This window comes from Rhea americana, unplaced genomic scaffold, assembly GCF_003343005.1.
Source record: "Rhea americana isolate MKP2758 unplaced genomic scaffold, rheAme1 scaffold_84, whole genome shotgun sequence".
NCBI classification, from domain to species: domain Eukaryota; kingdom Metazoa; phylum Chordata; class Aves; order Rheiformes; family Rheidae; genus Rhea; species Rhea americana.
This window is the reverse complement of record NW_028187023.1, coordinates 3,315,405-3,336,636: the sequence shown is the minus strand read 5'-3', so window position 1 is coordinate 3,336,636 and position 21,232 is coordinate 3,315,405. Positions and strand designations below refer to the sequence as shown.

General features: G+C 45.4%; 1 protein-coding gene across 2 annotated transcripts in view; it reads left to right on the top strand.

The window, feature by feature from the left end:
* Positions 1-10,148: 10,148 nt before the first annotated feature.
* SLC8A3 (solute carrier family 8 member A3) overlaps positions 10,149-21,232 on the top strand; it is a 142,655-nt gene continuing 131,571 nt past the window's right edge. Inside the window, exon 1 of one of the 2 annotated variants that reach the window (XM_085323376.1) lies at positions 10,149-10,170. The gene's annotated coding sequence lies outside the window, so the exon portion shown is untranslated. Of the gene's footprint in view, positions 10,171-20,608; positions 20,871-21,232 lie in introns of those variants that run through there. The other variant, XM_085323374.1, reaches the window with a different exon arrangement.

The window sequence follows — 21,232 nt, the reverse complement described above, 5'->3', positions numbered from 1 at the left end:
AGCAAGATGTGGGAAGGCCAAACTCRCCTTTCTACCTGTCCTGACGACTAGTTGGCCTGGCTCCTTTGGCCACTGAGACAAGGGGGACAGGGTAGCTGAGTGCTCAGCCCCAGGTGCACTGCCTGAAAGGTGTTTCTCATTTTCACTTTCTGCCTGCTGGGAAGAAAATAAAATACACAAAGTCTTCTAGGGAGCAGCTGGCAAGAGGAACCTTTTCTTGGRGCTATTTTTTTCTAGAAATCTTATTCCAAAAATTTCATTTTTTTTACCTGGACAGAGATGAGAATCTTTTTAAGGGTCAAACTGTTACTTTGATGTTTTTTTTTTTTTTTTTTTGGGGGGGGGGAGTTGAGGGAGTGAGGCAATGGTCCCTTTAGGAGGCTCGGCACAGTTCTCCTCTCCTCTTTTTTTGTCAGCTTACCTAGTTGTTAATGTTTCTATTCACACAGCAGTCATTTAAGTATTCCCGGATATTTTCCAAAGGTGGATATCTATTTTTAGCCTAACTTTATAGATGGAGAACATAAGAAGTAGGCAGGTTTGTGCTACAACCTCCTTCCGGCATAGCTGTGTGTGCCAGGAATGAGGAAAGACAAGCTTGGAGTTGGAGAGGTGCRGATTTATTGGGGAGCCCCTGGAGGCTTGCAGGCTGCCCAGTGCGCTGCATAGCTGGGCTGGGCAGCCCTTCCAGCCAGATCAAGCTGTATCTGTCCCTCCATCCACCCTTCTTTTAGAAAAAGTGGAACTTAATGATCCAGAGTTGTTCTTTTTGTGACTTGGGTTTGTGGTACCAATCTGGGGCATGGCTTTGCAGTCYGCTCGTGTCCACGCTGGTATAGTATGTTGCTAAAACATCCTCACCGCAGCCGTAGCGAGAAGGCCTCGCTAGATCCCCGGTGAGCCTCAGCAAGTTGAGGGACTAGCCCTGCATACACACAAGCATTTGATTTAGAGACTCACCCACTAGTTAGAGTGTAATTAGATACTTAAGTGAAGCCTAAAGTAGCTTAATTATGTAACTAAGAATTATGAGCTCAAAGATAACCATCTGCAGAGTTAAGGCTCTTTGTCCTGCTTCCATTTCCTTAATAATACAAGCAAATTACTTGTGTTCTTTTATTTTTTTTCTCCTGGGTCCTATCATCWTTCAGGGATTGGAGGGTGACAGACAGGAGAAGAGTCCCAGGAGCAGACAGACATATAGGAACACCTCCCTGTTCTGGAAAGTCATCTCAAAATCTAAGAGCATTTCAGACATCCAAATATAGCTGGACAGGTTTATTTATATTTTGGATGGGGACACGCCTGACTCCTGGATGTCCTCCAATCCCAGACCTTTCTTCAAGGGATCTTTCCCTCCATGGGTGTGCTTGGCTAAAGCCAGCAATGGTTGTTTTCAGTCCAGCTATTAATAAATCCATATGCCAAGATCAGCRCCCTACCAAGGCTTATTTGATGTTTAGCAAGCTCAGCTTTGCAGACTGAGTTCCTCGCATACCTCCCCCGCTGGTGGTTTCTCCAAATTGATATCAGTATCTGGAAGGGAGAGCACTAGAGGAAGACCACAGCTGTCTCTCCTTTAGTGTTGGAGAACACAAAAGAGAGCTGATGAGCCTCTGTAGCCACAGCCTGTCTTTGGAGAGACTCATCTGCAGCACCGAGGTCGAAAAGATAATCTCACTGAAATATCCAGACTGCAGTAGGCAGCAAACTCCTGACCAAGAACAAGTTTGAACCAACAGTTTCATCAAGAAGTGCTCCGTGTCCRTCAGTCAGCTCCCAGATGTTGGTGTTTCCCAAATAATGCTTTTCACAGGGAAAGCCCCGATGTGGCTTCAGCACGCTTCAGTTAAGGCCAGAGATAAAGATGTATCACCTTGTAAGAAAAAGAGTAATAACACATCGGGAACTCCTGCCACTGACTTTTCTTGTCACCTCTTTGTCTATTACTATGTCTACATGACCCATATTTGTATGGGGAAGGCAGGGAATGCAATATGGGGAATGGAGGGAGTGAGACGGGGAATGTAGTTTAAGGAACTAAAAATTATTCAGTGTTTGTGTGATTTTAAGTACAAGAGACAGGTTCTGTGGCAGCTTATTCTTGCCTTCTAATGACTCATGCTTCCTTTTCAGGGCCAATTTACCAAAGCTTAAAGAAGGCAATTTCACTCTTTCATGTGCCCCCTCTCTTTTTTAGAGGTCTGTTTGTTATGTGCTGTCTTGTCCCCTGCCTTTGACTGAGTGCCTTTTGCACCAGTGCCTTCCCCCTTGGGCTCAACAAGGTAATGCAGATGGGAAGTGGTGATAAGCCAGAATCTACCCCTTGGATCAACTTCTGTGGTCAGATCTATCTCTACCCACTTTGTAGGGTCAAAAAGGCGGAAAACAATGTTTCTTTTGGGGGAAGAGGAGGCCTGATTGCCTGATCTGCCTCACTGAAATGATCTGTGACTCTTTAATCTCCGGAAATCTCTAGTTAAATGTCCTGCTACACTAATAACAAACGAATAGTTCGCAGACAAGGCTGATCTACTTCTTTAATCTGAGTTTCCTCTTCATAAACTTCTGGTATTTTTTAGCAGAAGCTTTCCTTTGGCCTGTCAACATGAAGCTAAGAGCCATGGTGAAATTTAGGAAATGGATCTTGTTCCATTTGAGTCAGAGCTGCATAGCGTAACTGCTCAAGCAGAGCAGTGAGAAACAGTGCTTGTACACGAGCTGTGAAAAAACGTGTATGTGTGTGTAGGGAAGGGGTCACCAAAGAGTTGTCTATTCTGTAGTCAACAGCATCAAAAAGCCTTAGAAAGGGACTGTATTTCCTCCAGGATGTCTTCTTGCACAAGCCATGTCATATAATCTCATCTAGTAACACCTGCTCCATGCCTAAAAAATTGGCTTAAAATAGAGCACATCAGTTAAAAATATTCAGTATTAATTTWAAAATCTTAAATAACAGGAAGCGTTGTCTCAGTATCTGATTGCTCACGTAACTACACATTTGGGGTCTAGCTTAACTCTGAAATTTTTGTCTCCTATCAAATTTTTGTCTGATGTCTAGTATTCCAAGGTACTGAATACCATTTCTCTGTGTGGGTACATCCAGGCCTAAAATCCCGTGGTACCCTACCAACCTCTCCTGGCAAAGTTCCAGTGAGGATGATTTCCTTTAAGTTGTATAAACATATCCCAMAATGTAATTTGAAAATTGCCTTCTTCAATTCCCGTCCTAATGTGAGTAGCATTATTGTGGCTAATTAAATCTTTATTGTGCTCCACCAGGCTGTTTCATTTCAGTGCTGGATGAGATGGCTCTGGGTAGTTTTGCAAAGCTTTTCTTCAGTCCTTTGGAGAAGATGAACTGCACCAGTGTGTATGCTCGTAGCTGRTATACATCCTTGCTTTCTGCTGCAATGAACAGAGCTTTGTCTGTTCACAGTGTATTTTCTATCTAGTAAAGCACAAGCTGCTTGGACAATAATTTAATGGTGTTACCTATGGTATGTCTAGCATTTTAGGAGAACCTAAAAAAGAAACCTTTGGGATAGGTGACAGCTCCAGACTGCAGTGAAATGGAAGATTCCTGGCCCACAAAATGAATGCTGCGTTCAACACTCTTAAACTAATCTGGCTGTCAAAATAAACCTAAAAATGCTGTTTCCACTATTTAGACAGAAGATCACTTGCCCACACTGAATAATTTCCACTTTTTTTTCCACTCCAGGGATCTCAGTGACAAACTTTGTGTCACTTCAGTGTTACTGTTCAATTCATCCTGTGTATTCAATTCAGTTTTCCACAGATTTTGGCAGCTCTGTCTCTGCACTATGAATAAAGCTTCACCCCGCACCTCCTTCCTGCACAGCTCCTCGCTGTGATAAACCAGGGAAAGCAATGCAGCGTGTGTGTCTGTGTCTCTGAGAGAGGCAGCTCTTTCCAAAGTTCATGCCCACCATAYGGCTGTTCGGCAGCTGAACCCTGTACTGTCGCCGCTGTTCTCTTTTACTCAGAGGTGCCTCCTCCTCTCTGATCTTCTGATAGCGAATGTTTCCTTTCATGTCCTATATCAAGGCTGTTCTTTGGCTTCCTATGTCATTTGCTCCCCTTTTTAATGCTGTGCCAAGCATATTAATGACACTCAGGGCTGCCCTGGACCCCTTGACTCCGCTGTGGCTCCGAATGCAAAATCCTCCATCCTAAACATCTGCCTGAAAAATGCTGCACTGGGACAGCTCCTGGCTTCCCCTGTGCTAGCAAGCGCTGGAGCCTGCCTTCTGCAGACTGCCAGCGTGGTGGGTTGGTASCGTGTGGAATTTCTCGTTCTGGAGGGACCTGACCTGGGCCGAATACTCCGCCTGTGAGCATCTAAATGCACCTTGCTGCCCTCTAGTGAGAAATGACCGTGATCCAGGCCTGGCATTTAGGACCAGAACAGGAAGGGGCCTCATAATATAAAACATGTTGCGTGTGGGTGTGTTACCAGCGCCCCAGCAAGGAGGGACCTGCTGACCCCAGTGCCCAACTCCTTTTGGAGCCCATGCCTCCTATCCTACAGGCTTTGCGGGACAGTGTTCTGCTGTCTCTAATCACGCTGCTCATATATAAGCTTTATCCTTGGTCTAAACATACTGCAAACCTATTGAAAATCAAGGACAAGCTGACAGTGAGACTGACAGGCTATAAAGGAAATGGAGTGCAGTGAGGGAAGGTGAAAGTCATTTGACAAGTTGTTATAATTAGGGATTTTCTTCCTAATTAATAATTTCTTCCTAATAATAAATATCCTTGTGTAGCTCCATGCAAGTCAGTGGACTGCTCTGTATGTATCCTGGTGTAACTGAATTTTGCAGCAGCGTTAGTATGAATGTTGCCCACTGCAATATGCAGGGAGAAGACCCTCATCATCTACATCTCCAGTATCTGGTTGTAGTCTATCCAACCTGACTGGTGTCCTGGAACATACTGCTGATACTTAAGTAAGTAAGACAAGGGGTAATCCAGTCTTTTTGTGCCACTGATAGGTCCCTCTGGGCAGCCAGGATAGTGTGCAGTGCGACAGCTCATGCTTGCACTGGCTTAGCTGGTGATGAGTCACCTTGATGCCTGGGTTTTTGATAAATCTTGGGAGGAAAAAACAAAACAAAACAAAAAAYCCCAGGGCAGTTAAATGTCAGCCRATGGGGAAAATTTTCAACYGGGGTAAGTGAAAGTAGCTCCATAGCTGACAGTGAAACTTGGTCACCAACCACTCATCTCAAGGCCTGGCTATATCTGCTGGCAAGTTTTGCTCTCTGTGCTTCTGTAGGAGCGATAGCACTCACCTGCAAAGAATTTACTGGGGTGAGGCTGAGGAGATGGCCCACAATTTTTAAGGAAAACTTGAATGCCTGCTGCTCTTTTCTCTCTTCTGGGGCTTCAGCATTCATATTAACACTGAGGCAAGAAAGGCTCTGCCCTCCCTTGGTTCTTGGGAATTCTGGAAAAGAAGCAGCTGAGAAAATACCTAAATTTCTGCCTAATCTACACTGCTTTCTGGGTCCTGAGCTGTCTCTCTTTAGTCACTTTAAAAGCTGGTAGGACTTATTGATCTTATTTACTCTCTGTGTATCTTGACTGATTCTTTATTTGGAATGCAGAGTCTTGAGATGTAGACAAAAAGCATAGCTTGTGTCATAGGCTGAAATAAAAATGTGCTTCTACATATCTGAAGTCTTTAAGAAGGCTTTGTGTTTTCATGAATTGTGCTGCAATATTGAGTCCTCAGCAAGCAGGGAATTTACTTGAGGAAGACTGTGACCCAGTTCTATGCTGTGGTTGGTATTTTGGCCTTCTTCATTTTCTAGTGAGAACCTCTTTTGCTTGCATGTGTATTTCTCTAGTTTACCTGAACTTGCACCTCTGGGAAAACAGCAGTTCCCATTCAGGAGGAAAGCTGCAGTCAGCGTTTCTACCTTTGCCCAGGCAGCTCCTTCATAACAGGGCAGGTCTTTGTGCTCCTAATTCAAGCCTGAGAGACAGACCTAGACAGACCTCGTTTTCACTGGGTGTTGCACAAGCTTCTCTCGCAGCTGCGACTCTAGCAGCTCTAATTGTAGATCTTACAGGTATGCTTGATGGTCAATCTTAGACAGAAGTGAGTGGAGACTTTAGTAAAGAATATAACTGACTCTTTAACCCACGGAACAGTGAAGCCAACATTTCTAAGAGCTGTGCTCATCAGTGAGGTAAGTTTTTAGATGACTTACTTGCAGGAAAGAAAAAGAAGAAAAATAACTCTTAATATGCCCAGATATTTTTTGCCCTACTTTGCAGCCATGTTCCTTCCCTGCCACGATGTCCTCTGCAAGAGCACAAATTTCATAAGGAAAATTCCTACATGACTGTTTATACTTAAATGCAATTCTGTTTACTGGATCTTCTAGAAATCATAAAGAGGAGCTAAGTGCACAGACAGACTGTTGCTTCCAAATGATTTACTGCTTTGYCTTTTATAGCTCTTGATTACATCAGGTTGCTGCATCAATATATTGTCTATTACATTCAAGCCTGATGGACCAGCAAGGCAAGAATATGTATTGCTGTTGTTTTTCTGATGGAGTGGCAATTATGTACGAGCTTGCCGGGGGTGAGGGTGATGTAATGCATACACCCCCAAAGCTGGTAAACTAACTTAAACACATGTGAATTCAGATGCTTGTCCAGCCCATAGATCTGAAATAAAAATATACATTTTTCAGAAAATATCTGGGATATTTTATTTAGGACTGACTGGCTGTACTATAGCAAAAACCTTGTCTGAATATGTATCTGTCTTTCATCCAGGCTGCAATCCAGAGGTGCAATTAGCTGTATGTGAGTAGTGGCTATAACAGGGGCTGGATTACAAACCTCTGAGATATGAAGCTGTTCTGTTTTTCAGGCTGGGATTCATAAACTTCATCTCCTCCAAAGAGTCAGCAGGGTGGGATCCAGGGCTCAGTGTCTCCAATATGCCATCAGGGTGTGGGCTACCCATCCAAAAGCCTTATGGTCCCCACCGGAGGAGTGCTATGGTGCCTGTCTAGCASCTGAGGAAGCATATGATGCAATTTGCTTTTGAGGGTCCAGCAAGGTTCACAAGAGGAAGGAATTTGATGTCCTGGCAGCTCCTGCAGGGCCACATTCATTATTTGAACTCGAATGTATTAGCAAATCTACATCGGCTCTGTTGTGGCCTCCTTCTCTCCTCCAGCCTCTTTAAAACCAGCAAAACAGCTTTTCTCTTGGGACGTAAAAGGCATCAAAGTGAAGGTAATTAAGGTTGTGAGCTCAGTGTGCTACTTTCACATTGGCATAGAGGAACTGRGATGCTGAGACAGAGGAAGGGTCTCAATGAACTTTGAGAGAGAGCTTTCCTTACAGCTGGGAGGAATGCGGTTAGAAAATCGAATATTAAAACAGCTTGTTGAGCTCTTTTTGAAAGTGGTAACAGTTGTGACCMGTCTGCTTTAGCACTTAAGCCCTGGACAACAACAGAATGGGGCAGGCAAGGAGGGGAGGCAGAGGCAGCTCCCTGTTGAAAACCATTTTCATCAGCAGTTCAATTTCCTACTGTAGCTAGAGCTTGTGCCTCATTCATGTGCATCTCTAAATCAGATGCCCTTCATATTCCTGTTCTTTGGCTGTGCAGTAGACACAGCGAGTGATAGCAGGAAATTGAACACGTGACTGCATGTCTGTGGCTGTGGGGAATGTGATGGCATTAGCAATCTGACCAAGTGTCTCCTCCTGGTGACTCTAGAACTCACTAAAATACAGTACAAAGCCTTAGATCCAATTTCCTGTTCTCCTTTATCCTGGGATGTGCACGTCAGTCAGAGCCACTGCCTGTTGTTATCAAGTGATCCATCATATTAAAACAAGGGGGAAGGAAAACTACAGCAAAAAGGAAAATTAATGCCTTACAGTCTTTGAAGTACTTCCCCTTTCATCTTAGCCTGTAAAAATCCCATTTAGTTTTGTATCTTGACTGAAGAGTTGCCTCTGGCCCAGTGCTCTGACCTACTTGTCTCATTCTGGACTCTGGGGAAGCCAGGCAGGACCTGCAGCCACATGTGCTAAGCTAGCCCATGTTAGCCTTCCTGCTGCACATCTTCGAGGCACATGCCTTGCAGGAGTGTCAGTTCACATGTGCTGCCTAATGTCACCTCGTGCTAAGGAAGCAGGAGAATTGTTGCTTTCCCAGGTAATCCACTTTCCCAGCAGCCTTATTGAGGGAGAATGTAATGCCAGGGCCACCARTGACCTTGTGCCTACCTGGTATATGAGAAGGGGATTCCTGGGCACACCCAGGGGAGGAGGATGTGCCTGGAGGTCTCCACACATAATGCATTCTTCTCTTTGTGGGCTGAGGCCATGCCAGTGGGACTGTAATAGTCTCAAATCCAGTTCAGGGATGATGCCCTGTTTGTCTGTGGTCTTGTTTTTAGCAGAAGACATCAACTCAGCAGTTGCTGTTAAAGGTCTGGTGATATTTTCTACAAGGGAGTTGGTAACTGTAATGTTCTGGATAGAGTCCAAATTTCTTTCTGTTTCTGAGAATTCCCCTTGGAAGGTGTTGGACACAGCACGCTTCGCTTTCTGCCCTCTGCACTGTTTCTCTAGTCTGTTGAGCAGCTGCTATAGTGTAACATGGWCTATATTGCTAATGGTGATGAAATTCCAGCTACTYTCTATAGGAGTGGGATTTGGCTTTMTCTCAGAATAATCTGCRCTTTGCTGAACTGACTGAAAGCTGTCTATCTCCCCATGTGCACTGCAGTAACACCAAGCTGGTCAGGACATTGTTGCAGTTGCCTTGGTACGTGCCTCTGGTAAGGGAGAGGTGGGATCGTTCACCAGTGGGCATGGAGAGGAGTGKGGTGAGATTGTCCTCATATGGGCAAACAGGCCCGAAACAAGTGCTCACAGGTCAGGAGCTCGTGTTTCCAGAATCGGTCCTACCCGATGCTGACCTGGCTGAGGAGGATGCAATTTCTCAGGTAGTTATGACTGCTGGGCACAAGTACCTTGACTTTGAGTCTGGACACTCAGCGCTTTACAGCCTGGAGGCCTGAGCACAGAGTTCTGCCCTCACTGGTGCAGTGAGGGTCCAAGAGCCCTTTCCAGGCAGCAGAGCCTGGGGGAGCTCTGTGCTTTCCTGTGATGTGTGATTTACTGCATGCTGCTGAGAAACCTGTGAAGAAAACTTCACCTGYTCTGCATCCTGGGAGGTTTTTGTAGCAAGGACTAGAGCTTGCCTGCATGTTTCCATAACAGCAAAGAGGTGAGCTGGTTTGAAGTGTTTTGTCTCTTTGCTCTCCTCCTCGATACCTGGGGTTATGGGGAGACTCAGTAGCTGAGAATGAACTTTCTCCTGCAAATGCATTGAGGGAGAGAGGATTCAGGTCCCTGCTTTTTGTGAAGAAAACCATAGTYATAAAATTAATTGGTGATTTCACACTTTCTGATACACTATGAAAATGATTAGACACAGCAGCAGCTGGAGAAAGTGATGGAACTCATTGAGACTTTGCTCCTTGGAATAATATTTTTTTTTCTTCTTTTAATTTTTCCCTTTTTTGAGTATGCATTTATTGTTCATGGAAGCTGGTAATGGACTGGAGATCTCAATAAACCCACCAAACAAGTCCAGCAAGAGAGCTGCTGTTGCAGCTTTTCCCAACCACCTCTCTGTCTTGGGAAGGCTGTAAATCAGGGAGCAGCCAATAGAAAAATGAGGACAAAAATTAATCTATGTGGAAGCCAAAAAAAGGAAGCGTCCTGCTTTCTGCCTTTGTCAAGGCATGACAAAAGGAGACTCACCTCCTGGCTGTAATGTACACTTTTCTCCCTGCCCACTCAGAGGGTTAAGAGCTGCCCGCACCGGAGACAGCCGTGCTGCACTGCGGAGGGTGAGGGCTGCTTCCCGCTGGTGGCTCATCTGCATCCCGCTGCCACCGCCTGCGTGGCAGCCTGCCTGGAGGATACCGTGGCACCCAGCCTCACCCCTCGCACCCAACGCCTCGTCCTCAACTCCTGCCAGCGCCGAGGGGAGTGCGGCTCTTGCAGGCTGCTGGCATTCAGCACGTGTAGCTTGGTTTCCTCTAAGGCATGGTATTTGCGTGAGGTTYTGGTGCTCTTTTCATTAAGGTAAATGGCATTTTCTTGTATTCTAGCCTTTGTAATGGGCCTGTGGGCTTGGCACTTTATCCACGTGTATGAGACCCACTGAGTGTCCTGCTATGATTTCCAGGCTGGCTTCCYGAGGAAATGAGGTTGTATGGTCGTGCTCTGCCTGTAGATACCTGTCTGAGTTTTGCTGTCAGCCCCTCCTRTAGCTCTGGGACCCACTAACCAACTACCAAGAAATTTGGTTGCAGGGAAACAGTTCCCAAAATATTGATTTTTTTTTCTTGTTGTGAAACTAGGTAGGTGGGGAGAAGACAGAAACCCTTATGATGCCTAAACTGAGGCAAACACTCAATATGTTAGGGCTCTACTGTGCACTGTCAGTAGCATCTTGTCTGCCTGGTGCTGCTCAGGGATATTGGGCTGCTCCTTTCTTAAACTTGGTTCAAGTTGATGCTGTAGCTATGAACATTAACAAATCTCACATCACCATGTGGAACTGGGGTGGTTTTTCTCCTATCATTTAGTGTTTCTGGCCATGAGCCCTTGGGGTAAGATTGGCTCATTTGGTGAGTAATTCTGTGAGCGGCTCTGCTTTCAGTGGGAATGGGGATTCACGGAAATGAAGTATATTTCTCTGTAGACGCATTTTCAAAAATTCACTTAAAATGCAAAAATGAATTTTAAAAAATGCACAAATAGCAGAAACTCTATGCAAAATGGCCACGGCCTCACTCTGACAGGAGTACATGGGGAACTCTGAGAGCTGGAAATGTTCAGCCTTACAGCCTGAGACCATCCAAAGTAAAGTGCTTCTACCATCCTAGCTTATTTCATCCATTAGCTCCAGAGCAAAACTCTTTCTGCATATAATGGGGTGCAAATTAGTTATTGCAGTGAGATAGATGTAACAGCTCCAAGCTTACAATTTAAGCGATATGTTGACACGGAGCAATGGCTAAACTTGCATCTTTACAGGAACAACAGATGGGGAGGGCTTTCAAAGAGTGCGTGCGGTGAGAGGCACGAGGGAATGGGAAGCGGTGTGCAGAAAGGGGCGGAGGACAGAGTAGAGGTTGAATGTAGGTCATGTATCAGTAGAGTCATGAACCACAGTTGCATCTGTACAGCTGTTTGGTTTACTGTACAGAATATTGATAGAAATGAGRTACTTAACACAAAATATCCTCTGAAAACAAAATCTGGGCTATGAAAGATCACCCTTTCTTTTGTGCGCATGTCTGAGCGTGTCTTTCTCCTTCACAAGAAATTAACTTGCTTTTGTCTAAATGCTTTTGACTACTTTAAAGGTGAAAAGGAATTATTTTATTGTCACAGCGATAGTGTGTGGTTACTTCAGGCTATGACACTGTGCCTAGATCAAATAGGCAGTGTTCAACAATCTCTAAGCGTGTATAGATGAATGTGRTATGCACTTAGGTGCATTTGTGGAGGTGCATATTTTTTCAAAACATTGAAGCAAGGGATAATATTTTTATAAGCTCAACTTTTAAGAGAACCTAAACACTTTAAGGGAYACCCAATGTTTTATTCATTAACACACACTTCATTCAAAAACATGTCACATGCCAGGACAGTTCAGCCCTGTGATACAAGACTTAAAGYCAAGCCTTCAGTTTTAAGGGTGGAGGCAAACTCTGCACAGGGCTTCTTCCTGGGGGACTGTCTGCTGTATATTGCCAGGGTGATCTGGGGATAGATCATGTACCAGGAGTGCCAATCCTGCATGTATGTCCTAGACCCAACTAGACCTGGGGAAAAGGCCACATGTATCCTTAAGAATGACACTTCTCCACAGTGTCTCCATGCATGAGCCTTTCACTCCTTTAATTAAATTGTTAACTTTCATTAAAAGCTGATGTTAATTTACTTTTAAAGGCCCTTTCCCCCCTCCTTTTTATAAACCAGGATCAGCATCTCCTGGAGGGAAGTACAGCTTTTATCTAATTGCTCAGGGAGAAGAGACAATCTGGTGCTATCCGCTTTGTCCCATATTTTTAAAGAAAGAGACACCACTTTTTCAGWAGGTCTCAGCTGTTTTACTAAGAAAATTATTACAGTGACCTTAAGGGAATAGTAAAATATTATTCTCTCTTTATCTAGCATTTATTGTTATTCCCATTGGACTACGCTATCAAGGTCTATAGTTGTGCTATCTGGTAATATCCCCTGAGATCTGGGGCCTTCAGCTCTGGAGTCTCACATGCTCAAAGCAGCAACAAGCCGAAAGCATGAGACCATGTGCACACAGACCCATAGGAACTCCTGTGGGTACAACCGTGATGTTAAGGGGCAGGGGCACCTGCAGACCACACTCGGCTGAGCACGCACAAACCCATGCCAAGCACTGGGAGGGGTGGGAGGAAATGCATGTGCACATGCAGGAGTGGCTGCAGGGCCCTTAGGCTGCAGCTGTGCCTGCATGCCGTATCCAGTTTTGGTCACCTGCCTTCAGAAATGGAGAAGTCAAACAGGCCCAGGTGAGAAGAGGAGGATGGCCAGCTGTGCTAGAGAGTGTTTCTTATGAGTGGCGATTGGCAGCCTCAGAGTGCTGGAGGCTGAGAGGAAATCAAATTGCCTGCTGAAAATACAGCAAGGGGTGCAGCACAGGAAGGGTAATAGCCCAAGGACATATGACCTCAGGGAGTCATGGGTGAATTTAGCCTCAAAATTAGTGGCAGGTTCCTAGCTGCAGAACAGTTCTCTCCTTAGAGCCTGGTATGTGAGCCCAACTAGCCTTTCCACTGGAGCACAGGCCATTTGTGAAAGGCATGAAGTGCCGAGCAACTTGAGGAACTGGCTGGCTGGCTCTATCTTTCCTTCCTGCCCAAAGTTGTTCCGTTGCTGCAGCACGGCACCTGCATTGTCCCACTTAGTCCCCCAAGAAGGCCTTCTCTGTGCTACATGCCAGCAGCCAGACAAGACACATCAGTGAGGGTGCGCTTGCATGACTGCCTCAGCTCTGCAGGAGCAGCATGGTCCCTGAGGGACATACTTGCTCTCCCTGCTACACCCAGGTCATGGCAGACGGAGGGGGCACTGCAGAGCACCTTGGCTGCGGGTGCTGTGGCTTCTCTGATTTTTTAGGAGCCGGAGAGAAGCTGCAGGGCTGCAAAGCAGGTGGGAGTTCTTGAATTGTCAGTGCTGTGGAAGGCCCTTAGGAACTGGGGGCCAATGCAGGGGCTAACACACTCTCACTCCTCCCCGTCTAGGATGTCTGTATCTGTTACCTGTAGCTTATCTGCAATATAAAATGACCCMATGGCCAAGCAGTAGCTTACCAAGAATTTTAAGGAATGAACACAGGATGTAGGAGGACGATTTTGAAAAAAAGAATAAGGAAGCCAGCCTGTGTGCACATGGCTGAACTACCAGCCACTGCTCTAGAATCTCTCTAAATCATCCTCTCCATAAAGAACTGTTTTAGTTTTAGAAATGTGGATTTCTCACATGTTATTAGCTAGCATGTGGTACAGGAAACAGAAGATATATTGGTGCCAATGTTTAACAGGGAAACCAGAATGGCAGAGGCACAATTGATTTTGTCTTTGTTGGGTTTCAAAATCAATGAAATATGAKCTTTTCCCATTGATTTTTTTGGAATTTGAAATGATTTGGGGAAGCTATTAAATAAATTGACAAGTTCTGTAGCCAAATCCTCTTCTAGAGCTTTGTAAGATGCGCATGAGAACCCAGTGGAACATGGTGATGGGTTTGCAGGCTTCCGCCCATGCTAAAATTTGCTGCTGTTGCACCAACTCTCCTCCTTTTAGGCCAGGCTTTTTGCTCCTCAGGGAGAGTGAAAGGAGCAGATGCAGTATACTTCCACAATCTGACCTTCATKTATTTGTTAGCCAGCTAAGAAAATGGGTGCATCTCCAGTAGTGTTGGTGCTAGTTGCTAGTCCCTGCAGTTGAAAGGGTTCTTTTGGGCTTGCTGGTGATCTGTGGCCTGATGTGTACCCTGATGCTCTGGACATTCGTTCTTCCTGGAAAAATGTTATTATGCTATGAAACTTTGTCAAAAATATATATCCAAGCTTGCAGCAGAGGAGCTATTGAACTATCGTTCTAAGATGCCAACTAAGATGGAAAGTCCCAAGACTCCTCCCTCTGAGACAGTCCACCTGATCACTATCCCAGTTGGCAAATAAAATGCTGGGAAAACTCTCTTTGAATGAGTGCCTGTTTCCTGCCCTATGATGTGCCATTTTGTCAGGCCTGTGTGGCAACTGCAGAGGGTTCTTCTGGAGCAGGGATGTTCCACCCACAGATAATCCCCTCTGGGCCCTACAATGGTCAGTCTGTGGACTGACCAACACAATTTCTGATGCTAAAATGGAAAACTGAAAACTGCAGAATTAACATATATCCTGGACTCCACCATAATCAAAATCTATTTTTGAGATATACCCTCATTCTCATTTTTCGTCAGATGCATTTATTGATGTCTCTTATTAGTTTTCAGGGGATTGACTTGCTGTAGATTCACAATTGACTTAGCTATGTGTAAAAAGATAGCAGCTAAGTTCCAACCCAGCCCTTCTAGAGTCTGATCATCACCTAGATGTTCTTGCTAGCATAAGAGTCTTGGAAAAAAAAAAAAAAAAAAAAAAAAAAAAAAAGAGAGAGAGAGAGATTTTATATTGGCCTATAGCAGTATTTCTATCTTTTAGTGAGCTCCCTCCTTTTCCTTGATGTATTTGAATAAAGAGCTGAAAAGCATTATTCCAGTTTTATCTCTACATGGCCAGTAGGATTGTTACTGAAGATGTTGACCGTTCAGAGGGTTCAGCAGAGATTTAATTTTGGTGCCAGATATCTATACTGTCATTTGATTCACTCCATGTTTTGTTCTGGTCTTCCAGTTGTTTACGTGTGTCCTCCCGACGTGTATCAGAGACACCTGGATGCAGAAGAGAGGACAGTTTATTTCTGACTCTGCTCCCGTGACAGTACGGTACTCTCCCCCTGCCTGGGGCTGTCTCCCAGTCGTGTCCTTGCAGGCTTTGTCCTCCACATGTCTCAACACAGTCTTATGCCCCTTCCCAGCATCATGCCGTAGAAAGCACCCTTGCCAAGCTGTCCTCTCATCTTTGTTGATTGAACTCATTTTATCTTGAAAAGTATATGCATCGTAGAGATAGGGAGCGGTGAGCTGGAGGTATGAGGATACTCGCAGCAATATGCCTGGGCCTGGCCCAGTTCCACAAGCCTCCTATATATAGAGTGTACATGAGTTTTTTGCAGTGAGTGTGTGATTATTCTTCCCATCAAGGTATTTCTGAGAGCTACTGYCTCCCCTGGCAGATGAGCAATCCACACAGCCTGTGAGAGGATGTTTGTAAGAGACAGCGGAGAATCTATAGATGGTATTTATCACAAGCTGGTCTAGGATCAATGAATTAAACCCAAATTGATTGACCACAGTATCTGAATACTTGATTAAGTTCATTTTTGGGTCCAYGTTCACTTACATAGGACAGTCTTGGCAAGCACAGAGCAGGACACATGGGCTTGTCATTACATTGCTCTGCACTCAGTTGCTATGGTGAAGACAGTCGCACAAAGAACTGCCTTTCCTTCTGAGACAGACCTGAGAAACACAGATGCTGCCCCTCCCCAGAATAAACCTCCCAGGGAAGCCCTGCACTGAGCGTTGACTAGGGGACATTATCCCTCCCTATGCACGTCACAGCCGCATCTGTGGATCAGAGAGATTAATTGCATGTTTCATTCCTTCCTGACTAGTGCACAAAGGATAAGCAAAGAATGAGCAATGCTTCATCCTTCCTTGTGCATCAGTAGCAGCATCCCATTTGCTGGGACATGTGGAGGAATTGCCCACATTGGAAGCCATGAAGAGACCATGGACTTGCTCAGAGGTCCCTTGGTTTATCCAATAGGATCTTTCATACCAGTGAAGATGTGTTTAAAGCCCAGCTCAGCTCTCAGGGCTTTAGTCTTGTTTGCAGAGCAGGCTTTTAAAGGAAAAAAAGTAAAATACAAAATTTTATGTTTAAGCTGTTTCATTTGCTCTCTAACCCTGGATTGCCTTGAGATTGCCATCTATGTTGTGACTCCTTCTCTTCTTTTCCCCTAGGAAGTAACTTTTTCTCAGATCTGAAACTTCATTTCAAGGCTCTGCAGATTCATCAGGCTAATAAATATCACATTATTCCATCTCTTCTGGCATTAGTGGGAGCAGGCACCCAATGAAAGCTGATGAGGGATCAAAAGCAAAGCTATGAAAAAAATATATGATACATAACCCAGGTGCACCAAGACCAATTCTTAAATGAGAAAAGGGGGCTGTACCAGGCCTTTTCCAAATGTATTAGGAGCAGTTGAGTTGCTTTTATTTAAGCAACAAGAGCTTAGATCACGTTTGTGGCCATTTGTGGGCTATTAGGACATGAGTTGAAAGATCAGAGGAGGACAGCAAGGTGATGAGAGCGATTTAATGTCTGGACTTGTCTGAGTAGAAATTTCCCTGGGAGGAGATGAACCTGCAGCTTTGGTGTCTGCCATAAYATAGTAGTAGTACGGCCAGATCAATCTGAACGTTTGGATGGGTGCTGTGTGATATTCTTACCTTTATGTGTTAAGCGTGTATTTGGTGGATGAATGGGAGAACAGGTGTCTTCTGACTCAACTGATGTGTTTCCCAGAATTTCTCCCAGAACTTGCATGTCACTGGCAGATTTTTATGTCAATAGATGACATTGCCCCAGCAGAGCAAGTTGATGCCTGTTACGTAAGTCATCTTTATTGACAACGCTGCTGTCAGCTAACTTCTACTGGCAGCATCTTCATTTTCAGTGTGATTGCTAGCAGAGGAATGAACCCATGGGATGCTGAAATCATGAATTAATCAGAACAATCTTCTCCATCTTAAGTAGCCAAGGAAAGGAAGAACCAAGCCTGCATTTCTTGTTCAGCCCAAAATCTCAAGAGCTCCAAGACAGATTTGAGAGCTGGTTTAAGGTTGTGAAAATGCTGAAGCAATGCCTTTGTGGTCTACAAGACATCTTGCATCCCTGGGGTTTCTATTCCAGGTTTCAGGTAGTCATGGAGGAGTCTGGAGGGGAATGGGTTCTGCTTTATAAATTTTGTTGTTGTTGCTGCAGATTGTAATTACTAACTTGTCACTCCCAGAGAGCAAGAGAAGCTTTTATGAAAGAAATAGCATATGTTCCTATAAGATATTGGTATTTGATAGCCTTTCTGTAGTTTGATTTTAGGTTAGATAATGCCTTAAAAGTCCTGTGACGTTTATTATTCATTAAAAGTTGAAATCCAGATTTGTTTAGTCAGACTGTGATGAACAGTCCAGTCACTTGAAATCTCTGTATTTTGTTTATGTTAGCTTTGGTAAATAAGATTTTTTTTTTAATTTAAAGGTTTTGGATGCTTTTGTCCCAGCTTAGTACCTTGCAAGCACACCTTTAATGAGATAAAAAATTTAATATACTCCCTGCTATGACGAGTATTTTCTACCTGAACTGAGCAACATAACACCAGGCCCATATGGAATGGAAGGAAAGAGGGAAATGCCTAGGAGCATTTCTTAAACGTATTAGGCATGATTTYATGTTCTGAATTGAGGAGATGAGGTGAAATGAAACATCTGTGTACAATAAAGAGCTGTGTCTGTCTTAGGTTATTGTCAACTGTAAATTTGTGTGTCGCCCCCAGGGCTTGTTCCTGCTGACGAGCAGTTTGTACCAGTATTCCTCAACTCCAGGCCTGCTCTCACTGAGAGTTAAACAAAAACAATTATTTGGAACCACTTACCAATGAGTTGTGGCTTGGGAGAGTTCCTTCATGTGCCAGGAACCACGTTCTCCTTTGCTCCGTGTTGGAGGAGATGAGCTGGCAGCCACCTTAGSGACTGTCCCCACAAAACACAGGCTGTGAGCCTTGGACGTGGCCACGTGGAGAACTGRTGGCACAGGCTGGTGCCAGTGTCCTTGGATCCCAAGGCCTGTGCTTTAAGCGTGCATGCACCCATCCTCCTCCTGGGGAGGGCCCAGTGCTGAGTGTGTGGCTGGGCCAGCCTGTTGCCACCAATGCCCTTTGCATATGGTGCGGGAGCAATGCTCATGTCACCAGCAGTGGCCCTGTGGCTTGTACTGGCCATGGCCAGGCACCGCATAGCAGAACAGACTAAATGAAACCTGACCATGTGCACAGCTGCCTGCACTCACAGCAAAGTACTCGATGCCCACAGGTCTCCACAATCAACACTGTGCTGCCACTTCTATGCACTGATGTTAGTAAGGGCTTTTCCACAGCTCCAGAGTGACTGCTGGGCATTTTAATGGCTTGGGCCACGTGTGTGTGCGCGTGCACCCTGCACACCACRGGGGAAGCTCTCTCCCCACCTGATGTCATGCTGAGCTGCCAGCCATGTGTGCCCAGTCTGGTGTGGGGGCTGGCTAGGTGCTTAGCTCAGTTACCTCGGCATATGTCAGATCTCACCTTGCTTGCTGGCACTTGTACATTCATACTATGTTCCTACCCAGGAGACTGCCTCGCTTGGGTGATCTGAGGACAGTGGGAGCAGCGAATGATATTCAGTGAATGATATAGTGTGCCAAGGCCTGGGTCCACAGCGTATTCTGCACTCTTCCATGCAGCCATCACCTACTCATTCACTCTGTCTGGCAGTAATCACGGCCCCTCATGGCCTTCTCCAGCTGCCCCGTTGTCTTTGGGTTTCCACGTCCCACTCTGGCTAACAATTGTAAATAGCCAGACCAGAATGAGTAAGTGTTTTTCCAGTTATCTAAATCTCTTTTTTAAGGCTGTGGGGGACAGGGGCTGGTCTCTGGATCCATAACCAGAGCATGCTAGTTGTTTTTCAGGGATTTTCTCCAGCTAACCACAGTCCATTTGCAGCTTTTTTTTCTCCATTGTTAGCTGCACAGTAAATGCAATCAAAGTAAATACAATCATTTCACAAGTTGTAAGTGTTTGGTATCATATCCCCTTCTCTCTGTACATCTCCTGTCAGTGCCTGTCATTAAAAGTTGTTGCCCAGTATGGGACTCTGGCCATGTTTCTTATGGCAGTTTACACAGTTGCTTTTGATAAGAAGTTTCTTCTTGCGCATATGCTCAAGTTTTACCAGGAAGCTTCTGCTTTATGGCCCTCACCAAGTCACAGGACAAGGGGAGAGAGCAGAGTCACTGGGGTATGATGGAGCAGCGGCAGCTTCTCTTTGGAGGATGAAATAGCCCATCCTTTGGCACAATTGTTCTACTGTATGCAGCTGTGTCAAGGATCGTTGCCTTACAGTGGACTTCGTGGTTCTTTAAATAAGTGAAAAGCCATGCCAAAAGGTGAACCTTCTGGAGGCGTGTCTGCTCCTACTTGCTGTGGAAGCGAACTCCGAAAATAGAGGGGATCACAAGGAGAGACAAACCTGCGTGCAAACATTGTTTTGTGTCCAGTACACGATGCAAAGCAACCGTTCTATTCCACGGCCACGGAAACCACCAGCCTAGTCATCTTCTGCCAAAGTAAAATAGCAACTTTGGAAGCAGCATATATTTTTGCCTCAAAATGACTTGCTGCCTCACATGTTGTTTTTTGACTTTGGATTAAAAAAAAATGACTAGGTAGTTTCTACAAGCACAAAAGCACAAACCAAAGCATGCAGCTTCAAATGGATACCAGGACTGACTGCCTATGTAATTTCTTTTCTATATTTAATCTCTATTTGGCAGATCCTTTAAATTTAAGATATGCAATCAATATCTGCTCAGAGGCTCAACTCCTGTATTTCCCTCTCCCTGCTCAAAATACAAAGTCTATATATTTGGAGGATACAGGAGTGATTGATGCTCAGAGTGTGTAGGTATATAAATACATGTGTACTCACAGAGATCACACAGAGATGTATGTGTGTGGATGTGTGCATGTTAAAGGCAAGACAGCTGCTCTGTCTGTATTTATTTTGGAAAGGGTTTGCTCTAGTTTCATTGTGGCTTGCTTTAAACAATCTGAAAATCCCCCCCCTGGATTCAGAAGAATAAATATGCATGGCTTGTAATTCTGTTGCAGCTCTTGCTCCCAGCTGATAGGGTGACGTGGAGTTTGGAGGCTCACAGATTGGCTTTTTGATTTGGCTTCTTGCTGCAGTTGTGCAAACCTCGCTGTCTCCCAGAAATCAGGCTCAGCGGTTTGCCGTGCACCGTAATGCTGGGAAGTCTGGACCGAGCCCTGATGGTGTGAGAGCGAGAGCAGGGGAAGCCCATCAGATTCAATTGCAATCTGGGGTACAATTCATTTTCTTTTTTTCTCTCGACCCCCATTCATCTCTGCCCTCCTTGTCCTCCCCCTTCGCCAGCTCTCCCTTCCCTCGCCAAACTACACTGCACAGAGCTGAAGATCAAGGCTGGTGGATTTATCAACATTTTACCACCACCCCCACCCCTTTTCCAGATGCACCTCCCCACTCACCCTGACAGCTGCAAAAGAGAGCACAGGTTTTTTAGCAAGCAAGGCAAGTTGGACTGACATGCAAAGGAGAACCCCCCCATACGCGCACACACACATACACACACACACACACCGTCAGTGATTAACAACGAGATGCAATGAGCTCCCTTTAGGAACCGGAAGGATTTGTGTTGGGGAGCAAGCAGAGCCCCCCTAACCCTCCAAAAAAAGTCAGGAAAGCAACCAGAAGGGGTAAGTAAGAGGCTCCTATCCCTTGCTCCGTAGAAAATGCAAGGCTGGCGGTTAAGTTTCCTGCTATGAAGTGGGTCTTCATTTCTTGCATGCGAAAGCCCATGGAGCCGGAGTGCTGGGGGAGGGGGGAGGGCTCGTTGCAGGATCATCTCCCGGGGGAAGGTGATTTAACGCTGCCCGGGCGGGGGGAGGCTGYCGTGGTAAATTCGTTCGTGCCGTTTTACCGGAGCCGTGATGGCTCCGCGTATGCGTGTGTGAGAGCGGGGGAGGCTTCTGCCTACGGAGCGGAGCGGGCGCCGCAGGCTGCCGGCCGGGGAGGGGGCTGCCGGGCCGGGCCGGGCCGGGCCGGGCCGGGCCGGGCC